The sequence below is a fragment of the Sus scrofa genome, chromosome 1, assembly GCF_054392235.1.
Source record: "Sus scrofa isolate SSC_HxYL_T2T_F1_AM1 chromosome 1, Sscrofa_HxYL_maternal_Yorkshire_Landrace_v2.0, whole genome shotgun sequence".
Lineage (NCBI taxonomy): Eukaryota > Metazoa > Chordata > Mammalia > Artiodactyla > Suidae > Sus > Sus scrofa.
In genome coordinates this window covers 21,135,669-21,158,087 of record NC_139383.1, presented here as the reverse complement: position 1 = coordinate 21,158,087, position 22,419 = coordinate 21,135,669, and the positions used below count along the sequence as shown (strand labels likewise).

Here is a 22,419-nt window from a genome sequence, read left to right as displayed (position 1 = left end):
TGACCACATACCCAGTGTGGGCTTAGTTGACACAGTATTTGCCTTCTCTGTAGCTACACCTGCACACCCCACAGCTATAATGAATCATCAGATGTGGTTAAGGAAACTAAGGAAAAGGGGGAGGGAAACTACTGCACCTCCATGCTTGGGGCATAAAAAAACAGTTATCTCATATGTTTTTGAGCGTGTTGGGTCAAAAGAGTTAGCCCACACACTGGCATGTCAAATGGCCAAGGAGTCTACCCTTGACGCTTTCGTCTCTGCACCTTCTTTGTAGGTGAGCTCCTCCACCCCACTTCTTCACTAGCTTATAATGATCCTTTCTGAACCTTTGTGGAGAGAAGATTGGTCACCGATATCCCCAACAGCTCTCTTTAGTTTGCCTGATGAGGAGTAAATATACAGTTTCAACCACACCCAAGTAACCCAAGTGGGGCTGTGATCCCACCTGGATTGTTGTTTGGCCTGGGGCTTCTCAGCACAGATGGGTGGGGCCAGATTTTCCCCAAATGGCCACCTCCAGAGAAACGCACGCTGATGAATATTCCCGAGAGCCTTGCCTCCAATGTCCTTCACCCATGACAAGCCACAGTCACCCCCTGTTTTCCCAGGAGATCCTCCAAGAACTGCAGTCAGGTCCAACCCAGATTCCCGTGGAGCCTCTGCTCTGCTCTGGGATCCAGTGCACATGACAGTGGGCCTTTCAAGAATGGGGTCTCTGCCCCCGCGAGTCCCATGGAGTTCCTGCGCACAAGCCCCACTGGCCTTCAGTGCTAGATGCTCCAGGGGCTCTTTCTCCCAGTGCCAGATCCCCACGCGTGGGAGTTTGATGTGGGCCTCAGAACTCTCATTCCTGTAGGTGAGTCTCTGTGATACAGTTAATTTCCAGTCTGTGGGCTTCCCACCCAGGAGGTGTGGGGTTGCTTATATCACGTAATCGCCCCCCTACCTCTTGATGTAGACTCCTCTTTGTCTTCTGAAGTAGGATATCTTTTTGAAAGTTTCCAGTCCATTTGGTTGAAGGTTGCTCAGAATTTGGTTGTAATGTTATTGTTTTTAGGAGAGAAGTTGAGTTCCAGTCGTTCTAGTCTGCCATCTTAATCCCATCACTCCGAATCTTTTTTTTAAAAGGAAGACTTATTTTACTTTGCGGTTTTGGCGAGAAAGAAGTATGGGCTTAGGAAGTGGTAGTGAAGAAAGGCCACATCCCCACAGCCTCCACATCAAGGACACTCTAACAAAAGGTAGGGTCTTCCTGCAGCCATCAGGATGGAGACTCAGACTAAACTGGCTAGATAGTAAAGGGCAGGGTGAACTTATAAAATGTCATACAAGGGGACACCCAAACTATACATCATATACATGTTGGGTGACCAGAGAATTTATTACCCAAACTCAGGCACTTGTGAAAAGTGAAAGGAGGAGCTATTAAAAATTATGCTGGGACAACAGGCCTGCAAGAAGCTGGTTCCAGGCAACTTACGTAGGTAAAAAAACATGTGCACAAGTTTGGGCCAAAATTAAGTATGTCCTAGCAACCTTTCATCTCTTTGCATGGTACCTGTGGCCCAGAGCTGTCTGAAAGAGCCTCACCACAATTTCAGCAGAATCAGGGTTGGCTGACCTCATACACATACTCAGCCACCAACTCTGTTCTTTGAAATCCAGAAGAATAGCACAAGCAGGTATCTGAAAGTGCCTGGAAAGTATTTAATAATCCCCAATGTAAGCAAACAGAATGCTGCCCATTCTCCCCTTCAGATGAAAAAATATGTCCTTGTGTTGATGGTGTTTAGTGATAATATTCTGAAAATACGTGATATGGCCATTTTTTTCTCATTACTGAGACAAGAAAGGGGTTTGAAAGTTTAAAAGCTGGGTCCTACTGCATAGCACAGGGAACTATATCCAATCTCCTGGGATAGACCATGATGGCAAAGAATATTAAAAAGAATATATATATTATATATATGTGTGTGTATTATATGTGTGTGAGTCACTTTGCTGTATAGAAGAAATTGGCAGAACACTGTAAATCTACTATACTTTAAAAAAATTTAAAGTAAGCTGGAAGTTGCAGAGTTTGATGTTGAAATAAAAGAGTGTTAGGATGATGCTAAGAAGTGAGAGATTTCTGCTAAAGTGAAAGTGAAGTTTCTATCAAAGACAAAATACACCTGAGCAGAAGCGGCTTCAGGGTTCCACACAAGAATGTGTGTATTTACTTAGATACAGAAAGACAGCAAGGGCACCCTCAGGAAATAGGCTGACCTGGGGAAAGAGATAATTGATAAGGAATCAAGCCCATAATGGAAAAATCAGCCAAGAAAGCAATCTCTGGGGAATACTGTAGAATCTTTCATCTATTCTACACATACCATCTGAGCTCTTAGGACTGTGTTGGCAGTAATCTTACTGTAATAAAAGGGCCACTAAAATAGGAGCATGCCTCACAATTAGCCAATTCTGAGATAGAGATTCAAGAAGATGGGGCGGAGCCTGAGACTTCATTTCCAAGTTCCCAGGTGATCCTGATGCTTTGTGAACCAATGGCTTATATACAAAGACGTGTTAATTATCTCACAAAGCAGGCAGATTGGAGGTAAGTGGTTTCTGGTTAGCTGTGGCTCATTAAGGTCTTTAAGGGCAGTTTCTTTCGAACTTACTCTTTTGATATCTTTGGCTGTTAGCTGCTTATCCATAGGCTTGTCCCCTTGCCACAAGACACTAACACAACTCACACCATCACAACTTTATCTCACACCATCTCATTGAAGGCAGGAAGAAAAAGGGAAGGAATAGTACAAGCTTTCACTTCCCGAGACTTTTTTTTTTTTTAATGGCCACACCCACAGCATATGGAAGTTTCCAGACCAGGGGTCAAATCAGAGCTACAGCTGCTGGCCTACGCCATGGCAACCCCAGATCCCAGCTGCATCTGAGACCCACATGCAACTTGCAGCCATGCTGGATCCTTAACTCACTGATTGAGGCAGGGATCAAACACTCGTAGACAGAGGACTCGGGTCCTCTGAGCCACAACAGAAACTCTTCTTTTTTTTTTTTAATTCAGAAAGATATACCTTTTTCAGAAGCCCCAGCCAACTTTCCCTTATTTCCCACTGGCCAGAACTAGATCACTTACGCTTCTCCCCCTTATCCCTGCCTCAGACCAATTATTGGCAAAAAACCAATAATGACTCATCCCTGGGGCAGGGGGCGGAGTCTACCTTTCTTGAAATCATCAAATTGGGATGGGCCATTGGAAAAGCAGCTTTGACTATCACAGGAACTCTGCTCCAGCCAAGCACCCCGCTAGATACTTGACAGACTTTTTCCACTTAATTCTCACAACAGTTATCTGAGGTAGGTATTCGTATGCCCACTTTATAAATGAGGAAATTGAGACTTAAGATGTTAAGTATATTGCCTACTCTGCTTGGAAAAAATTAGAATTTGAACTACATCTATTAACTCCATGGTCTAAATAAGATCTTTACATTGACATCCTGCTGTCTCTTGGTTCACCTATAGAAAAATCATTGCTGTCATAACAACCCTTAATTATGGACAAAAATAATTTATACACTGCTTAACATGGAAGCAATGTGTATTTCATGAGATTTTAGACAAAAAATTTAAACTCTATAACTTAGAAAATTATATCACCAAGAATATATTATCACACACTTTAATGTTATCCTAATTTCATCACATACTTTATTTTATTAGAGTAAATAAGATGTGGCAGAGTGATAAGGATACTCCTAAAGTCTACCTTGGTGAACTTCCTAAGTTTCATACACTCATATTTGCAGGTAAGTGTAACTTGTATTTACTCCACTTTACAATTGTGTGTGTGGCGGGAGGGGAGGGTTTCTGCTGGGCCTTGAAGGGGAGTTGGGCAGAAAGCTGGCAGAGAGAGACAGAAAATGGCTTAGCATCTTTAAGGGACAAGGGGTCCCAATTTAGCATGACTGGAATTGAAGGGGTTGTGGAAAGGGGCTATGCATTCTACTTTATTCACTTCTATATTGTTTGAACTTCATACGGCTTTCACAATTTGAATCTGTTTTAGTAAAGATAGTTTCATTCCGAAAAGATAGAAGAGTAAGGGTAGAAGCCACGCAGTAGAGGATTCTGGGGAAAAGTAAATGAGTGGAGTTGGAAAGTTGAGGCAGTTCTCTTCAAGAGTTTGAAAGCAAATGGAGGAAGGAAAGTTCAATGTTACCAAAAGGGTCAGCAAGATTATTCTTTCAAAATATTTCATATGGAAATAAAATATACGCCTGTGAATACATTGTCAAAGCTGGAGAAACTACCTTTGACTAGTAAATGTATTTGTTCCCAATAGGGACAGAAAAATAATACAAAATTAACAGCCTAAAATATAAATACTAACTTAACCTAGTTTCTGAGGGTCAGGAACTCAGGGCTGAGTGGTTCCTATTCAGGGTCTCTCAAGAGGTTGTAGTCAAGACACTGGCCTGCGCTACAGCCACCCAAAGGCTTGGCAGGGCTGGGACCTCAGGCCTTTGCTGGCTGCTCTTCACCACAAGGGCTTCTCAGAAGGCTGCTCAGGACATGGCAGCTGGTTTCCTCCAGGGGGAAGGATCCAAAGAGAGAAATGAAGCTGATAGCAACAGTGCCTTTTGATGACCTAGCCTTGGAATACTATCTCTTCTGTTTCATTCTATGCCTGCGCAATGAGCCGCTAGATCCAGTCCACATTGCAGGGAAGGGAGTTAGGCTCCATCTCTTGAAGGAAGGTGAATCAAAGCAGTTGTGGACCTATTTTTTTCAAACCACCATAGAATGCATAAAGAATATCATGGTTTAAATACACACAGTGAAAAACAGTTTAAAAAGAGACCTTTTCTCCTAAGAAGTATGTAAGTGCAATTTCCTGAACTTGAGGCCATTTCAGTGTTATAAAATCTGTCTTAATATTGTCACCTGCTCTCTAATATTGTCAGTTCTAACAAACACCATTGCACATTGCTTTTCACATTTTGTTCCAACATTCAAGTGGATATTTGTCATGCCTTGCAGTTGCCAGCATCTTTTAAACACACTTTTGGAACTTTCTTCATTTTGAGGCCTGTTTCCTAGTGTTCAGTCAGAACTTAGCCTCCTAGATGGAGATGGTAAGCAGTTTGTGTGTGTGAGACAGACAGAGAGAGAGAGATCCTGTGTCACCACATGAATGCCACTAGGCCCTGGCAGGGTCCAAGTTCCCCTTCTCTCACCAGGCCTCCCACTTAGCCGGAGGGATGGTGTTAAGGCAGCGATGCAGACACCAGCTGCAGACCCCTGACACCATTATGTGGCAAAGTGGGTACGGGGCCATTGCACCATTTATTATCCCCAGGAGCTCTCTCAGGGGCGGTCCATGTGCTTGCCTGGAACTCAGAGAACCAGGGCAGCAGGCGGGGTGAGGCCTCCACAGGTCATGGCAATGTTCCCAGGGATCACAGGCGTCCAGGAGGTGGCAGGGCAATGGGTGTCTTACGATGTGACCCAGTGGGTGAGGAGCCAGCTGATGACGTGAATGTGTACAGTCTCCAGGCTGACGGAAGTTCTCGGTCTAAGGCAGCCGCCTGCACTGTCTGAACAAGGGCGTGACTGCCAGATGGTGGCTCAGTCCCCAAGCTCCTGAAGCTCTAGAACACAGGCGCCTCGGCTCTGTGGGGGACTCCAGGTCCTGGGTGGCGGGAGGGAAAGCCCTGGAAAAGGAAGAGATGGGACGAAGTGAAATCTCTGGGGCCCAGGAAGGAAGGAAAGTATTGCAGCACAGTTAAGAGAACACACACGTCTAGGTGCACGGGTGGGTCTGAGAGCAAAGAGGAGGCCCCTGCACAGCAACTGAGGGGTGACAACAGCCAGAGGGGAGGGCGAATTATGCCACATTCATTCCCTGCACGTGTGGGCGCAGTATAGACACACACGTTGTTACAACGCTCCCTTCTCCTGTGACTTAAGAAAAGCGGCCCGCGGATACCGGGGCCCAAGAGCTCTACTGCGGCCCATGCAACTCATTCCTTGAATAAAACAAACCAAACGCCGCTCTCTGGGCCGCACCCCAGCCCCGCCACGAGTCCCGGGCGCCTCCAAAACGCGCTCTTTGGAATCCAGAGGTTTACTAGCTTGTTTCCCGCGCCCGCGCACCTCGAAACCGAAAGCTGAGTGGCTGGGCCGGCGTCGCGCCTGAGCGAGCAGCCAGGCCGCGCCGCCGCCGCCGGCGCACCGAGCTCGGCTGCAGTTGCCCTCGCAGCCGCGGCGGGCCGGGGGCAACAGTGAGCGGCGGTGGGAGACAGAGGCTCCGGCGGGGAGGCCTCCCCGGAGCGCGTTGGGAGAACTGAGGGAGCGGCGGCGAAGGCCCCTCGGCATTCCTGAGGGAGGGTGCGAGCAGGACGGTGGAGTACAGCTTGTAGGAAGCACGGAAGAAAGATCGTTCGCCTGCACCAGGATGGCCGAGTGGTTAAGGCGTTGGACTTAAGATCCAATGGACATATGTCCGCGTGGGTTCGAACCCCACTCCTGGTAGATGTGCTTTTTCCCGTCTTTCTTCATTAAAACTTTACTTTTTAGATATAAATTTCTCCCAGCACACCACGCCTCGGATTTGGGAATCCTGTCTCAGAAAGGCGCAACCCCTACAGGCCACTTCGCACAAGCCAGGGGCGCCGCAGGGGGCGGGGTTGGGCGTGGGGCGCGGGCGCTGTCCCAGGGCGGCGTGCGCGGGAGTGGGGGGGTGGGGCGCGGGGTCCACAGCTTCGGGGGGGCCCGGGCGGGGCTGGGATTCTGGCGGTAGCTAGCGCAGAAGGGCTCAGTTCCCTCGCTTGCAAGGAGGCAGCCCGCTGGGCAGGAAGGGAGCTTGTGATTTGGCCTTGTAGTTAGAAAACTCCCTCCGCAGAAAAGTCACAATTAAAACTCTAGCTTTTCCCCCTTTTTTTTGGCCAAAAGTAATTGTATGAACACAATTCTTCCATTAAATCCATGAAGACGGAGACAATATGCGTCATAGCTACAAAATGAACTCTAATTTTTTGATCATTTTTATTTTTTAATTACTCAATGAATTTTATTACATTTATAGTTGTACAAAGATCATTACAAACCGATTTTACGGCATTTTCATCCCAAGCCTAATTTTTAATTGGCTAAGAATTGTAAAATACTAATGGCATGGTCTGGTTTGGGATTTTTGTTTTTTTGGGGTTTTTTCTGATACTTTTAAAAAGCGAAAGTAATCTAAAACCTATAGGAGAAAAAAGTTGCATGTACACTGCAAAGAACCTTTCTAAAAAAAAAATCATCTGAAAGTAAAATACGAAATAGATGCTCCAGTACAACCGTTAAAATCAGGAAATTAACGTTGATAATTTACCATCTAATCGAGTCCTAGGTCCCATTTAATCACCAGTTGTCCTTTAAAGTAAAAGGCTCTTGTTCAGAGTCTTAGGCTTCTTCAATCTGGAAGGATTCCTTAGTCTCTCCTGCCTTTCCTGATTTTGATACTTGTGAAGATTACAGGTTCATCATTTTGTAGAACAGCTTTTTTTCAATTTGGGTTTGTTCAGTGTTTCCTCTTAATTAGATTCAGGTTATGCCTATAAAGCAGGCTATCCCAGAAGTGACTCTGCATGCCTCCTCTCAGGTGGTATGCTTTTGGTGTGTCCTGTTACTGATCTTAATTCATTTGAGTAGGCTTCGCTGCCAGGCTTCTCCACTGGAGTTACCTTTTGTGATTAATGCATATTTTTTATGGGGAAATGCTTTGAAGCTATGTAAATAGCCCATTACTCATCAAACTGCATTTTATTGAGTTATTTATGGAATCATAAGTCATGTAATTGTGCTTTCAGGGTGGCCTATTTTAATTAATGGTTACAGTTCATTTTATAATCACTCATTTTGATGCTCAAAGGGTCCCAGATTTGGCCAGTGGGAGTCTATTCAAGTTGACTTTTGACAAGTTTTCATCATTTTTTAGCCCTTCCTTACTTCCTAGTCCAAGCTATTCCATGCTGGGTCTTTCTGACCCAGCCCTAGAATCAGACATTTTGAAAAGAACTCCTGTTTCCTTTAGTGGAGAATGATGGTTAGAAACCAAGATCTCAGTGCTAGGTGTGCTCATTGGTTTTGATGAGTTACTGTTCTCAGTCTCTCTCTCAGTGGACAGAATTAGGGAGTGTGTGTGTGTGTTTGTATACACACCTGTATTATCTACTTAGATGTAGGCGTTCATGCCAATACCTCTAATTCTGATCCAACACTACAAATTTTGTTCTGGTTTTTCTATCCATATTTGTAACTCCCCAAATTACCTCCCACGCACCCCCATCCCCTGTTACAGCTACTTTGCTTGGGCCAATCTAATGGATTTAGAATTGAATTGTTCAAGAAGGGAAGGGGAGGAAGGAGAAAAAGAAAGCATGTCTAAACAGTTTAGAAATAAGCATCCTGCCAGCACCAAGAACTGGCTATGAGCCAGTCACTGTTAGACACTTGAGATATGCAGATAAATAAGCCAGCCTCTCCCTCAAGGAGCTTAGATAGTGAAGGATAGAGATTTTAATAAACTGCATTTATAATGAGAAGATATGAATTATACCCAGGGAGCTAAAGGAACAGTTCCAGAAGCCCTAACTCTTTCCCAGAGAGTGAGCTTTAGTTGAGAACGGAAGAAAGTGGAGCAGGCTCAGGAAAGGACAGAAAAGAGTGGGAGAGATACAGGTGGAGGAAATTACCTTGAAACCATGGTAAGTATGGTGCCTGGAGTCCACCAAAAGATCCAAAACAAGAAGCAACCTGATAAATGTTGCATTTGAAAGTATGTGTCTCTATTGGTATGGAATATCTGCTCTGGACAGGGGGGCATGTTGAATTGCAGAAAATATTTTTTTTTAGGAAAATGGTTTAATTCAGTCAATAGCCAGTTAGAAGAGCTCAGTCTATGTCTCTGTTCCTCCTTAAAAGCTGAGCAAGGGGAGGAACAATATTGACTTGAAGCCTTTCCAGTCTGAACGGAAGGACTCTTGCTAATTTGTTTGTATTAATATGTTCAAGTGCAAATAGGGAACAATACTTCCAAGAATCAGCCAAAGAGTGCAGATTTTTACTTTGTTCCTTTAAAATGAAATATCGTAAATCAAGCCTCTAGTCAATAGTAAGCTGCTACTGTGATGAGCTGGTAGAGATGGTAAAAGACCAGCCAGTATGCTTCTTGGTCTTATTAAAATTCTGACAGATAACTGAGATGCCACATAAGGGGATGAAATGACGTCTGACAGCTGTGGGTCTGGAAACAAGAGAATCTATCTGATGGATCTTAGGGCACCGAATCGAAAGTTTTTGATCAACATATCTGGCCTACTTAACTGCCATCTTCATGTGCCAGTTTTGATGAAATCTTTTGCTTTACTGTATCCTTTACAAAATGTTCTACCATTGATTTTCTCTGGCTCGCAGGATTCACTAAGTGCATTTTAATTTAATCCAGCCAACTCTAAGAATGAATCAGGACTTCCCATTGTGGCTCAGCTGTGATGAACCCTACTAGTATTCATGAGGATTCAGGTTTGATCCCTGGCCTCCCTCAGTGGGTTAAGGATCCAGCCTTGCCACGAGCTGTGTGTAGGTTGCAGAAGTGGCTTGGATCTGGCCTGGCTGTGGCTGTGGTGTAGGTCCGATTCAACCCCTAGCCTGGAAACATCCATATGCTGAGGGTGTGGCCCTAAAAAGACCAAAAAATGAAAATAAATGTGAAAATGTGATTCAGTTTATGAACTTACCTATCTATCATGACAACTCAGGAGGAAGAACCCAGGCTTTGGGGTCAGAGAAACTCATCGACTTTCCCAGGTTATCAATCAGCCTTCTTTCTTCATTTCAGCAAATGGGGAAATAATATTAATTTCCACAAAGTGGTTGTGAAGCTGTAATAGTCTTCTCATGAAAGTGGGTGTTTCATAACTGAGTTCTCTTCCCTTTTCTGGAGCCATCTTTTGTAGAAAGTACACTAGAACTGCACTGTGCAAACAGGTAGAAATCTTACCTTGCATGTGTAGACCACTTTGCAGTTTTTCAAAACACTTCTACATGCATATGTAGAAGACATTCATATTCGACAGACACTATCACACACCCAGACCCATTATACCTATGTGATAGGGACAGTTAGACACAATTTTCCTTCATACATGTAAAGGGTAATGTTTTCTTTCACACAAAATTACATAGCTAGAGGATATGGGTAGTTCTTAAAAATTGAAATCGTGTCCAAAAATGTAGCAAGATTTTTACTTTTCCTTGAGAAGTAGATCTGTTATGTTAGATTCTTTAGATTGAAAATCTTAAAAAAATTTAGAATTTAAATTTGAATCCTTTGTCGGTATACCACTACTAAGAATGATTTTCCAATGATTATTTTAACATCAAGAAATTAAGTCACTAAGTTGAACTATAAATGAGTTTGGATTTATAAGCATGTTTTAGGTTATTCCACATGATTTTTTTTCTCTTGGACTTTATGCAGAACTCTGTAGGAAAACTGGCCAATACATTTATTTTTTTTTTTTTTTTTTTTTTTTTTTTTTTTTTTTTTTTTTGCTATTTCTTGGACCGCTTCCGCGGCATATGGAGGTTCCCAGGCTAGGGGTCGAATCGGAGCTGTAGCCGCCGGCCTACGCCAGAGCCACAGCAACGCAGGATCCGAGCCGCGTCTGCAACCTACACTACAGCTCACGGCAACGCCGGATCGTTAACCCACTGAGCAAGGGCAGGGACCGAACCCGCAACCTCATGGTTCCTAGTCGGATTCGTTAACCACTGCGCCACGATGGGAACTCCTGGCCAATACATTTAAATAGTGACATCTACTGGTTAATTTGAGACAAATTTATTTGTTAAATACTGTCTGTCTTATTCTGACTGTAAAATTCTGATTCACAATTACTGTGTTTAGGAGCATGTTAAGGATATGTGTAATCCAGCCTGTAAATTGACCTTTTTGAATCAGTTACGAAATATCTGCCATTGAAAAGTATTCCAAATCACTGACCCAACTCACATGAGCTATAATTTTAATTGTATGCATTTCCTCATCATATCCATCATCTTTGTTTCTTTCAAACTCCAAAACTCATTGTGAAGTTAAAGAAGAATAGAAATTTGGATTAGTTATCAGCTTTAAAACACAGAAGTTGTGTCCGATTTTAGAAATCCTGAGCAGGAAGCTTTCTTCGTCCTTAGTAGCAAGTTGGAACTTGGAGATTTTTTTTTTTTTCCCCAGTCTTTTTAGGGCCACACCCTCGGCATATGGAGGTTCCCAGGCTAGGGGTCCATTTGGAGCTGTAGCCTCCAGTCTATACCAGAGCCACAGCAACACGGGATCCAAGCCTCCTCTGCAACCCACACCACAGCTCACAGCAACCCCGGATCCTAAACCTAATAAGCAAGGCTCTTGCGAACCACCTGGTTTCATTTTTATCCAAATTGATTTTGATATCTCTGAACCACTTATCAGAGTGCTTGGCAGAGAAGGAATGATTACACTGGGTCCTTACTGAGGTGAAATGGCAACTGTCTAACAAAGTGTCTGTGCATTGTATGAGCTATAGAAATGCTTATTTCTAATGAGCAACGTTGAAATCCAATGAGTATATTTCACAGTCCATCCTGTTTATTGTACACATGCTAGTCTTCATTTAGGATATGTGTCTTGAAGTCAGATGTGGTAAGACATGCAGAATGTCATGAGGTAAGAATGTTTTTATACTCACAGATCCCTGGAAACAAGAGTCCCAGCGCACCATGTAGGGAAGAACCGGGGTCGATCAGGAGGCAGAGGGAGAAAGGGAAAAGCAAGAGCAAGAAGCTTTATTGTGGTTTTCACAGGTGGGATGGATAAGGCACGGCCAACAGGCTGATTGGCTAGTTTGAGTAATTTCAGCAGGCTCTGGAATGAAGGGGCTGCCCTGAGTTTTCTGGTGTTTCCAGGAGTTATCTCACACTGGGAGGAGCAGTCCCTCCCTGGTCAGCAAGGCCCCAGATGCCAGAGCATCAAGAACACAGAAAATAAGAAAGTATAGTTAGTATAGCTAGGATAGTGTGGGTTCAGGCATTCTCACACTTTTTTCCCCCTTCTTCTACTCTTTCTCTTTCTTCTGTTGGTGTGGACCTTGCTGATGAGGAAAATGAAGATTTAGAAGCCCACAGAGGAAAACACTTGAGTAGTTCAGGAATCATTTGTATCGTTTTTGTCACCCAAGTAGTTCATGAATGTACTCGTGCAATTCAGGTCTCAAATTTATCTTTGGATCTAAGTTGTATTTTCAGTCATTTGTTTTATTAATGCAGTGTAGTGAGGCTAGCAGTTCACTAAGGTAACGTTTAAAATTGCATTGAAAAAGTAGATTATTAAGGTAAATCAGCTATAATGGAAAAAATAAAAATCATAAACTAAAATTTAAATAAAGAAAAAAGTATCAAATATTTGTCTCAATTCCAGTCTCCTTTATGTGTAAACATACGAGTACATGTAAATTGTGAAATATGCAGCCTAGGTCCTAAGTGGCAACACAGAACTGATTAAGAGTCAGGTGGCCCAAATTTGTTTGTTTTATTGTCTTTTTTTTGTTGTTGTCTTTTTTTGTTGTTGTTGTTGTTTTGTTGTTGTTTTGTTGTTGCTATCTCTTGGGCCGCTTCCTCGGCATATGGAGGTTCCCAGGCTAGGGGTTGAATCGGAGCTGTAGCCACTGGCCTACGCCAGAGCCCCAGCAACGCAGGATCCGAGCCGCGTCTGCAACCTACACCACAGCTCACGGCAACGCCGGATCATTAACCCACTGAGCAAGGGCAGGGACCGAACCCGCGACCTCATGGTTCCTAGTCGGATTCGTTAACCACTGCGCCACGACGGGAACTCCTGTTTGTTTTAATATGTAAGTTTCCGATGTACGGCATTATAATTTGACATCTGTTTGCACTATGAAGTGATCACCATCACATATATATTAATATTCCATCATCATACAGTTGACCCCCTTCATCTGTTTGCCCCCAGCCCCCCAGGCCCTCTCCCCTCTGGTAACCACTAATCTTATCTGTGAGTCTGGTTTTATTTTGTTTTTTAAGATTCTGCATATATGTGCAATTAAAAAGTATTTATCTTTCTGACATTCTATTTAGCATAATGCCTCCGATTATTAAAACATCCATGTTGTCGCAAAGGGCGGTTTGTTTTTTTGTTTTTGTTTTTTTTGTCTTTTTAGGACCACACCCACAGCATACGGAGATTCCCGGGTTAGGAGCTACAGATGCTGGCCGACCCCACAGCAACAGCAACACCATATCCAAGCTGCGTTTGTGACCTATACCGCATCTTGCAGCAATGCCAGATCCTTAATCCACTGAGCAGGGGCCAGGGATCAAATTTACATCCTTATGGATACTAGTGGGGTTACTGCTGAGCCACAGTGGGAAGTCTCTTGTTCTTTTTTTAATGGTTAAGGTTTAGTCTATTGTGTGTGTGTGTATATACATACATATATCTTCTTCATTCATCATTGGAAACTTTGTTTCTATATCTTGACTATTGTAAATAATGCTGCAATGAACACAGGGTGGCTTATGTCTTTTTGAATTAGTGTTTTTTGTGTTCTTTGGATAAATACCCAGACGTGAAATTGCTGGGTTACACAATTTTTAATTTTTTGAGGAATTTCTATTTTTTTTCCTGAATGATTGCAGCGGTTTATAGTTCTACCAACAGTTTATGAGGGTTCTTTTTCTCCACATTCTCACCATCATTTACTATTTCTTTCTTTTCTATGGTAGCCATTCTAACATGTGAGGTGACATCACATTGTGGTTTTGATTTTTATTTTCCTAACAACTAGTGATGTTGAGTATCTTTTCATGTGCCTGTTGGCCAACTTTATGTCTTTTGGAAAATGTCTGTTCAGATCTTCTGCCTATTTTAAAATCAGTATGTTTGTTTTTGTTGTTGAGTTATATGAGATTTTTATATATTTTGGATATTAACCCCTTACTGGATATATGATTTGCAAATATTTTCTCCAGTTTTGTAGGCTGCCCTTTCATTTTGATAATGGTTTCCTTTGCTGTGCAGAAGCACTTTAGTTTGATGTAGTCCCATTTGTTTATTTTTGCTTTTGTTTCCCTTGCCTTTGGAATCAGATCCACAGGAACATCACTAAGACTGAGTCAGTGAGGTTACTGTCTATCTTTTCTTCTAGGAATTTTTTATGTTTTCAGGTCTTACATTTAATCCATTTCAAGGTAATTTGGTGTAGGATGTAAGACTGGTCTAGTTTCATTTTTTGCATGTGGCTATTCAGTTTTCACAACACCATTTATTGAAGAGTTTATTCTTTCTCCATTTATATGTTCTTTGCTCCTTAGTCATAAATTAGTTGTCCATATGTGTGTGGATTTATTTCTGGATTTTCGGTTCTGTTCTATTCATCTTTGTGTCTGTTTTGTGCCAGTACCTTACTGTTTTAATTATTATGGCTTTATAGGATAGTTTGAAAACCAGGGAGTGTGATACCTCTAGCTTTGTTCTTTTTTCTCAAGATTGTTTTGGCTAATTGGGATCTTTTGTGGTTCCATACAATGTCTAGAATTATTCTTTCTACTTCTCTGAAATATGCCGTTGACATTTTGGTAGGGATTGCATTGAATCTGTAGGTCGTTTTGGGTTATATGGACATTTTAACAATATTCTTACAATCCATGAACGTGGTATTTCTTTCCATATGTTTGTATCATCTTCAGTTTATTCATCACTGTCTTATAGTTTTCAGTGCATTTTACCCCATTGGTTAATTTTTTTCCTAGGTATGGGAGTTCCCTAGGTATGGCTCACCAGTTAATGAACCTGACTAGTATCCGTGGGGATGCGGGTTCGATCCCTGGCCTGGTTCAGTGGGTTAAGGATCTGGCGTTGCTGTGAATGGTGGTGCAGATTGCACATGTGGCTTGGATCCCGATTTGCTGTGGCTCTGGCCTAGGTTGGTGGCTACAGCTTCAATTGGACCCCTAGCCTGGGATCCTCCACATGCTGTGGGTATGGCCCTAAAGAAAAAAAAAAAAAAGGCAAATTTTTTCCTAGGTACCTTATTTGTTTTGATGTAATTGTTTTCTTTTTTTTTTTGTCTTTTTTTTTTTTTTTTTTGTCTTTTTCCCATTTCTTGGGTTGCTCCTGCAGCACATGGAGGTTCCCAGGCTAGGGGTCTAATTGGAGCCAAAGCCACTGGCCTACACCAGAGCCACAGCAATGCAGGATCTGAGCCGCATCTGTAACCTACACCACAACTCACGGCAACGCCAGATCCTTAACCCACTGAGCAAGGACAGGGATTGAACCCGCAACCTCATGGTTCTTAGTCAGATTCGTTAACCACTGAGCCATGACGGGAACTCCTGATTGTTTTCTTAATTCCTCTTTCTAGTAGTTTGTTCTAAGTGTATAGAAATGCTACAGATTTCTGCATATTGATTTTGTATCCTGTGACATTACAGAATTCATTTATTGGTTCTAACAGGGTTTTTTTGTGTGTGTGTGACGTCCTTAAGGTTCGCTCTGTATAGAGTCATGTCATCTGCCAACAGTGACAGTTTTACCATTTTCTTTCCAATTTGGATGCCCTTTATTTCTTTTTCTTGCCTAATTGCAGTATGTTAGGACTTCTAATACTAAGTTGAGTGGAAGTGGCAAGAGTGGATATCTTTGTCTTGTTCCTTATCTTAGAGGAAAATCTTTTAGCTTGTCACCACTGATATAATGTTAGCTGTGGGTTTGTCATATATGGCCTTTATTATATTGAGGTACATTCCTTGTATGCCCACTTCATTGAGAGTTTTTAATCTAAATGCATGTTGAATTTTGTCAAATGATTTTTCTGCATCTATTGAATAGATGATTCTATGTAATGATTATTAATGTGATGTTTTACACTTATTTATTTGCAGTTTGAAACATTCTTGCATCTTTGGAATAAATCCCACTTGGTCTTTTGTATATCATCCTTTTAATGTATTATTGAATTCCATTAGCTATTATTTTGTTGAGGATTTTTGCATTTATGTTCATCAAGGATATTGGCCTGTAATTTCCCTTTTTTGTATATGCGGTGTCCTTGTCTGGATTTGGGATCAGAGTAATGCTGGCTTTGTAAAATGTCTTTAGAAGGTTGCCCTTGTCTTTCAATTTTTGGAAGAGTTTACGAATGATAGGTGTTAAATCTTCTTTGAATATTTGGTAAAATTGGCCAGTGAAGCCATCAGTGCTGGTCTATTTTTAACTTGAGAGATTTTTTTCTGATTACTGTTTCATTCTTCTCACCAATAATTGTTCTGTTCAGATTATGTTTCTTCATAATTCTTGCAAGATTGTGTATTTCTCGAAATTTATTCAGCTCTTCTAGCTTGTCCAATCTGATGATGTGTAGTTGTTCATAGTTGTCTCGTATGATTTTTTTGTATTTCTGTTGTATCGATTGTAACTTCTCTTTCATTCCTGATTTTATTTGGGTCCTCTCTCTTTTTTTCTTGATGACTCTAGCTAAAGGTTTGTCAATTTTGTTTATCTTTTCAATGAACCACATCTTAGTTTCATTTATCTTTTCCATTGTTTCCTTAGTCTCTCATTTATTTCTGGTTTGATCTTTATTATTTCCTTCCTTTTACTAATTTTGGGCTTCATTTGTTCTTCTAGTTCCTTTGGTATAAAGTTTTAGATTGTTTATTTAGGATTTTTATAGTCTCTTAAGGTAGGCCTGTATTGCTGTGAATTTCCCTCTTAGAACCACTTTTCCTGCATCCCATAGATTTTGGTATGTTTTATTTCTGTTTTCATTTGTTTCTAGGTATTTTTTAATTTCTCCTTTGATTTCTTCAGTGACCCATTAGTATTCGGTAACATGTTTAATCTCCATATTTTTGTGGTTTTTCCCATTTTTTCTTGTGACTGGCTTCTAGTTTCATACCATTGTGGTCAGAGAAGATGCTTGATATGATTTCAGTCTTCTTGTATTTATTGAGACTTAATTTTGACCTAACATATGATGGGTCCTGGATGATATTCCATGAGCCCTTGAGAAGAATGTATACCTGCTGCTTTTTGATGGAAGATTCTGTACATCTCTATTAAATTTTTCTGATCTAATGTGTTATATAAGTCTGAGGTTTCCTTATTGATTTCCTGTCTGGTTTAACTATCCATTGATGTAAGTGGGGTGTTAAAGTTTCATACTATTACTGTATTGCTTTCATTTTCTCCCTTTAAACCCATCAATATTTGCTTTATATACATATATATTGGGCTTCTCTGTTGGGTGCATGTACATTTACAAATGTTATATCTTCTTGCTGGATTGGCTGGTTTATTATTATATAGTGCCCTTAATCTTTTATTACAATCTTTGTTTTCAAGTTTATTGTGTCTGATATGAGTATAGCTACTCCAGCCTTCTTTTCATTTTCACATGCATGAATATCTTTTTCAATCCCTTCACTTCAGTCTGTGTGTGTCCTTTCTTCTGAAGCGAGTCCCTTATAGGTAGCAGATAGATGGGTATTGCTTTTGCCACTCTGTGTCTTTTGATTGTCAAATTTAGTCCGTTTACATAATATTCTTATTGACATGTATATTTATTTTTTAATTGTTTTCTGACTGTTTTTGTAGTTCCTCTGTGTTCCTTTCTTCTCTTTCTCTCTTCCCTTGTGTTTTGGTGGTTTTCTTTAGCATTGTGTTTAGATTCCTTTTTCGTTTTCATTGGTATTTACTATAGGTTTTTTCTTTTTATAGGTGATTACTGTGAGGTTCACACATAACATACTATGTAAATAGTAGCCTGTTTTAAGTTGGTAGCAACTTAAATTTGAACACATTCCTAAGTTTTATCTTTTTATCTCCTCACCCCCATTTTATACTTTTGGTGACACATTTTACATCTTTTTTATAATGTACCCCTTAACTAATTGTTGCATTTTAGTTAATTTTACTATTCTTATCTTTTACCCTTTATGCTTGCTGTATAAGTGATTGATCCACTGCTTTTATTATATATTTTCCCTTTTCAGTGAGATTTTTACTTTCATATGTTTTCTTATTATTAATTAATGCCATTTCTTTTTTCAGCTTAAGCTATTTCTTTTAGGGCCTGATTAATGGTGATGTACTCCTTTAGCTTTTGCTTCTCTGGGAAACTGTTGGTCTCTCCTTCAGTTCAGAATGATAACCTTGCTGGGCAAAGAATTCTTGGTTGAATTTTTTTTTTTCCTTTCAACACTTCAAATAAGTCATGCCACTCCCTTCTGGCCTATAAAGTTTCTGCTGAAAAATCTGCTAATAGTCTTATGGGGGTTCCCTTGTATATAACAAGTTGTTTTTCTCTTTGCTGCTTTTAGGATTTGCTTTTTATCTTAAATTTCACCATCTTAAGTATAATGTGTCTTGGTGTGTGTCTCTTTGGGTTCATCTTATTTGGAACTTTCTGAGCTTCCTGGGCCTGGATGTCTGTTTCCTTCACTAGATGAGGGAAATTTTCAGCAAATATTTGTTCAAATAATTTTTATGGCCCTTTCTCTCTCTCTCTTCCCCTTCTGGGACCTCCATAATATGAATGGTATTCTCCTTCTTTTTTTTTTTTTTTTGCCTTTTCTAGGGCCACACCCACGGCATACGGAGGTTTCCAGGCTAGGGGTCTAATCAGAGCTGTAGCCGCCGGCCTATGCCAGAGCCACAGCAATGCAGGATCCGAGCCACATCTGCAGCCTACACCACAGCTCACAGCAATGCCGGATCCTTAACCCACTGAGCAAGGCCAGGGATCGAACCTGCAACCTCTTGGTTCCTAGTCAGATTCATTAACCACTGAGCCACGACAGGAACTCCAAATGGTGTTCTTCTTGATGTCCCAAAGTTTCCTTAAGGTGTATCTACTTTTCTTAATTCTTTTTAAATTTCGCTCTTCTGTCTGGGTGAGTTGTATTGCTTTGTCTTCCAGGTCATTGATTTGTTCTATCTCAGCCAGTCTGCTGTTGAACCCTTCTAGTGTATTTTTCAGTTCAGTTATAATTTCTGTGTGGTTATTTCTTATGTTATCTATCACTTTGTTGAAATTCTCACTGGGTTCATCCATTCTTCTCCCAAGTTCAGTGAGTATTTTTATGACCACAATTTTGAACTCTTTATTTGATAGCTTGCTTATCTCTGTATCATCTTTTCTGAGTTTTTTATTTTGTTATTTTGATTGGAACATATTCCTTTGTCTCCTTATTTTGTATACTTTTCTGTGTTTTTTTCTATACATTAGATAAGTCAGCTGTCTCTCTCCAGTCTTGAAGGAATGGCCTTCTTTAGGAGATGTCCTGTGGGGCTCAGAGGAACAATCCTGCCTGGCCACAAGAGCCAGTATCTCAAAGTTTGTCCCCTAAATGGGCTTCATACACCTTCCTATTGTTGTAAGCGTTGTGGCTACTGCTTTGGCATGCTAGTGTGCTAGGCAGAACCCTGGACTGGCTGCAGGACCTGACCTTGGACTAGCTGGTCCAAGTTTTAATACCAGCTCCAGACCTTATTAGCTAGGTGACTTTGAACTGGTTATTTAGCATCTCCAAGTCTTTGTTTTCTCACTTGTAAAATGAGGTGATAATAAAAGTACCTATTAAATGACTTGTTGTGAGAATTAAGCGTGATGTTAATAAAGTGCTTGGAAAGTGCATGGCATGTAGGCTGATCAAGAGATTAATCCATTGTTATACTTTATCGATTCTTATACAGCATACCTGTGGAATGAATATGAGAGTCCAGTTTTGCTACAAAGGTAAAAGTTGTTCATGGAATTGATTCTGCTGTAGGAATTACATTGTATTTATTGTAGAAATTGCAGCAAAAGACACAATTTTTAAAAGACATGAACTTTGGGAGAAGGGTTTAGATTGAATTTTTCTTATTTGTTCATTAAACTTTATTTTTCCATTTAAAAGTCTTTAAATGCCTAATTTTCCATCACAACAATCCTCTTCATAAGCAAAATTCATGCAATTCCTTTAAAAATTTGTATGTTAAAAAATAGCACAGAGTTCTAAACTCTAAGTTTTCAAATCCATGATAAGTGAACTTATTGTTTTCCTCTGGGTGTTACACCCACTGGGTTAGTCACAAATAGCTATATTAAGGATGTTGTTCACATTTTTTAAACAGTATCAGTTCTGACCCACCCAGTTCAGCTTCAGTTTTAAGAGCAACCTGACAAAGAACTTTTTTATTCTACATAAGAAAAATAAGAAACCCCTGTCACATGGATCATATGCAAAACAATGTATAATATCATGCTTTTAAGTGTGGAAAAGTGCTTCATACAGTAGAGACTGGCATTGTAGTCTATTATGCAGGAGAGCTCTTTTACAGTGATTCTGTGTAATGCCTAATTAATGTATTACAAAGAACAACATGTAAAAATGTACATAGAATGAAATTTTAAAGGGGTCTAACGAACTGAAATTATCCCAGTATTATGCCAATTCAATCAGTCAATTCCTTCAATGCTGACTTTAGTCTCCTATGAGCAATCCTCAGACCAAAGTGAGATGGGGATGAACTTGGCTAATTCTGGATGGAGAAGCCCCTTGAGTGGGTCTGGAGTGAAGAGGTTCCCTCCCACTGGATTTCTCTATTCGGATTGTACATCTCAGTACTGTAAGCCAGCCTGGTGCCTGTTATATAGAACACACAGCTACTGCTGCCTTTGGCCCATGTTTTCAAAATGCCTAGGAAATTCTTGTAGAGAAATACTGACATTACAAGCTGGGCAACCACTAGTTCCAACAGAACAATTCATTCATTATGTATTTTTTAAGTGACTAGAATGAGCAGTGCTCTGCTAGCTGCTGGGATACAGCAATGAATAAGAAAGACAAGGTCCTGTCCTTATAGAGTTTACATTTTATTAAGGAACACAGGCATTAAGCAAGTAATTATAATTTTTTTCATAAGCTATGATTATGGCCTCTAACTGTGGGGCACAGTTCAGAGTAGGAGTGGCGAAACAAGAGACCTTTCAGAGAGTGGCTAGAAAGTGAATGGGAGGATAGCCTATAGCCATATACCCATCACCAGGAGATACCCTGGATTCAGCCCACAGAAAGAGAGGAAGAGGGGAAGAGGGAGAGAAAAGAAGGAAGGGAGACAGAGGGAGAGAGAGAGGATGGGAGGAAAGGGAAGGGAAGAGAAGGGACGATGAAGGTACCTAAGACCTCACTTGAATTCTTGCATCCAGTTGTTTCAGAATCAGCTCTGTACTTGTATTTCCAAGTTAAGGCAGAAAACTCCTTTTTTGTGTTTGGATAGGCATTAGTTTGTGTTGGCTTATTAGTTGAAGCTAAAATAACTAACATAACTTTTAAGTATTGGTATAAAGTTGAGTATCCTTTTGAAATTAAAGAAGCAAAAAATTGTAATATTTCAGAAGGTAAAGGAATGGCTTCCTGAGATTTTTTTTATTAGGGCCGCACCTGTGACATATGGAAGTTGCCTGGCTAGGGGTCAAATCAGAGCTGCAGCTGCCAGCCTATGCCACAGCCACAGCAACATGGGATCTGAGCCATATCTGTGACCTACACCACAATTCATGGCAACGCCGGATCCTTAACCTAATGAGCAAGGCCAGAGATCAAACCTGCATCCTCATGGATACTAGTAGGATGTGTTTCCGCTGAGCCACAAGGAGAACTCCCCCAATTTTTTTTTTTTTTTTGCTTTTTTTGGGCTTGATGAGATTTAATCACAGGCTTATTGAATATTGGTGTTCAAAATGATATACTTAGACAAAGCTTCCAATAAGGCAGGAATAACCCACTGACCACTCCTGGAAGATGTAAACTTGCCGATACACCACTGGTCCTTAACACTGTTAACCCCAGCCTTGGGAGACATTCTGAAAGAATGCTGGGCACGTTGGCTTGACTTAATAATTTGCAGAGTCTACAGCCATTAGGGAGGGGCTAGGGATGTTGAGTATACTGTAGTGTATGGGTGTCCCACACAATAAAAAATCATAATTCATCTTGCAGGATTTTGAAACAGCTAGCAAGATATTCCTGTAGGATATTCCTTTTGCTTCTGTCATCCAGTACATTCACTATCCCTCCTACTTTTGAGCCATTTGAGCATTTAGTACATTTTTATTCAAGTTGTTAATAAAATCTTGAACATAACAGAGCAAGACTTTCCAGCTATTAGAGACATTCTTTCCAGGGGGACTTGATGCATTCAATACGTATCTTTGTATGTCGTTGTTCAACTACCTCCAGACTTACTTTTAATGATTATCCAATTTACATTTATTCACTGTGACCACAAGAATATCTTGAGATATTTTTTCT

At 40.9% G+C, this 22,419-nt stretch overlaps 1 long non-coding RNA gene and 1 other non-coding gene across 2 annotated transcripts; one reads left to right on the top strand and one right to left on the bottom strand.

Annotated features, from left to right (window-relative positions):
- Window positions 1-3,679: 3,679 nt before the first annotated feature.
- On the bottom strand, window positions 3,680-6,674 carry LOC146405967 (uncharacterized). The gene is made up of 2 exons (XR_014845118.1): window positions 6,169-6,674; window positions 3,680-5,726 (listed from the first exon to the last, which is right to left on the bottom strand). It is a non-coding gene; the product is annotated as an uncharacterized LOC146405967 (long non-coding RNA).
- TRNAL-UAA (transfer RNA leucine (anticodon UAA)) lies at window positions 6,464-6,546 on the top strand. The gene has a single exon. It is a non-coding gene; the product is annotated as a tRNA-Leu (tRNA).
- Window positions 6,675-22,419: the final 15,745 nt, after the last annotated feature.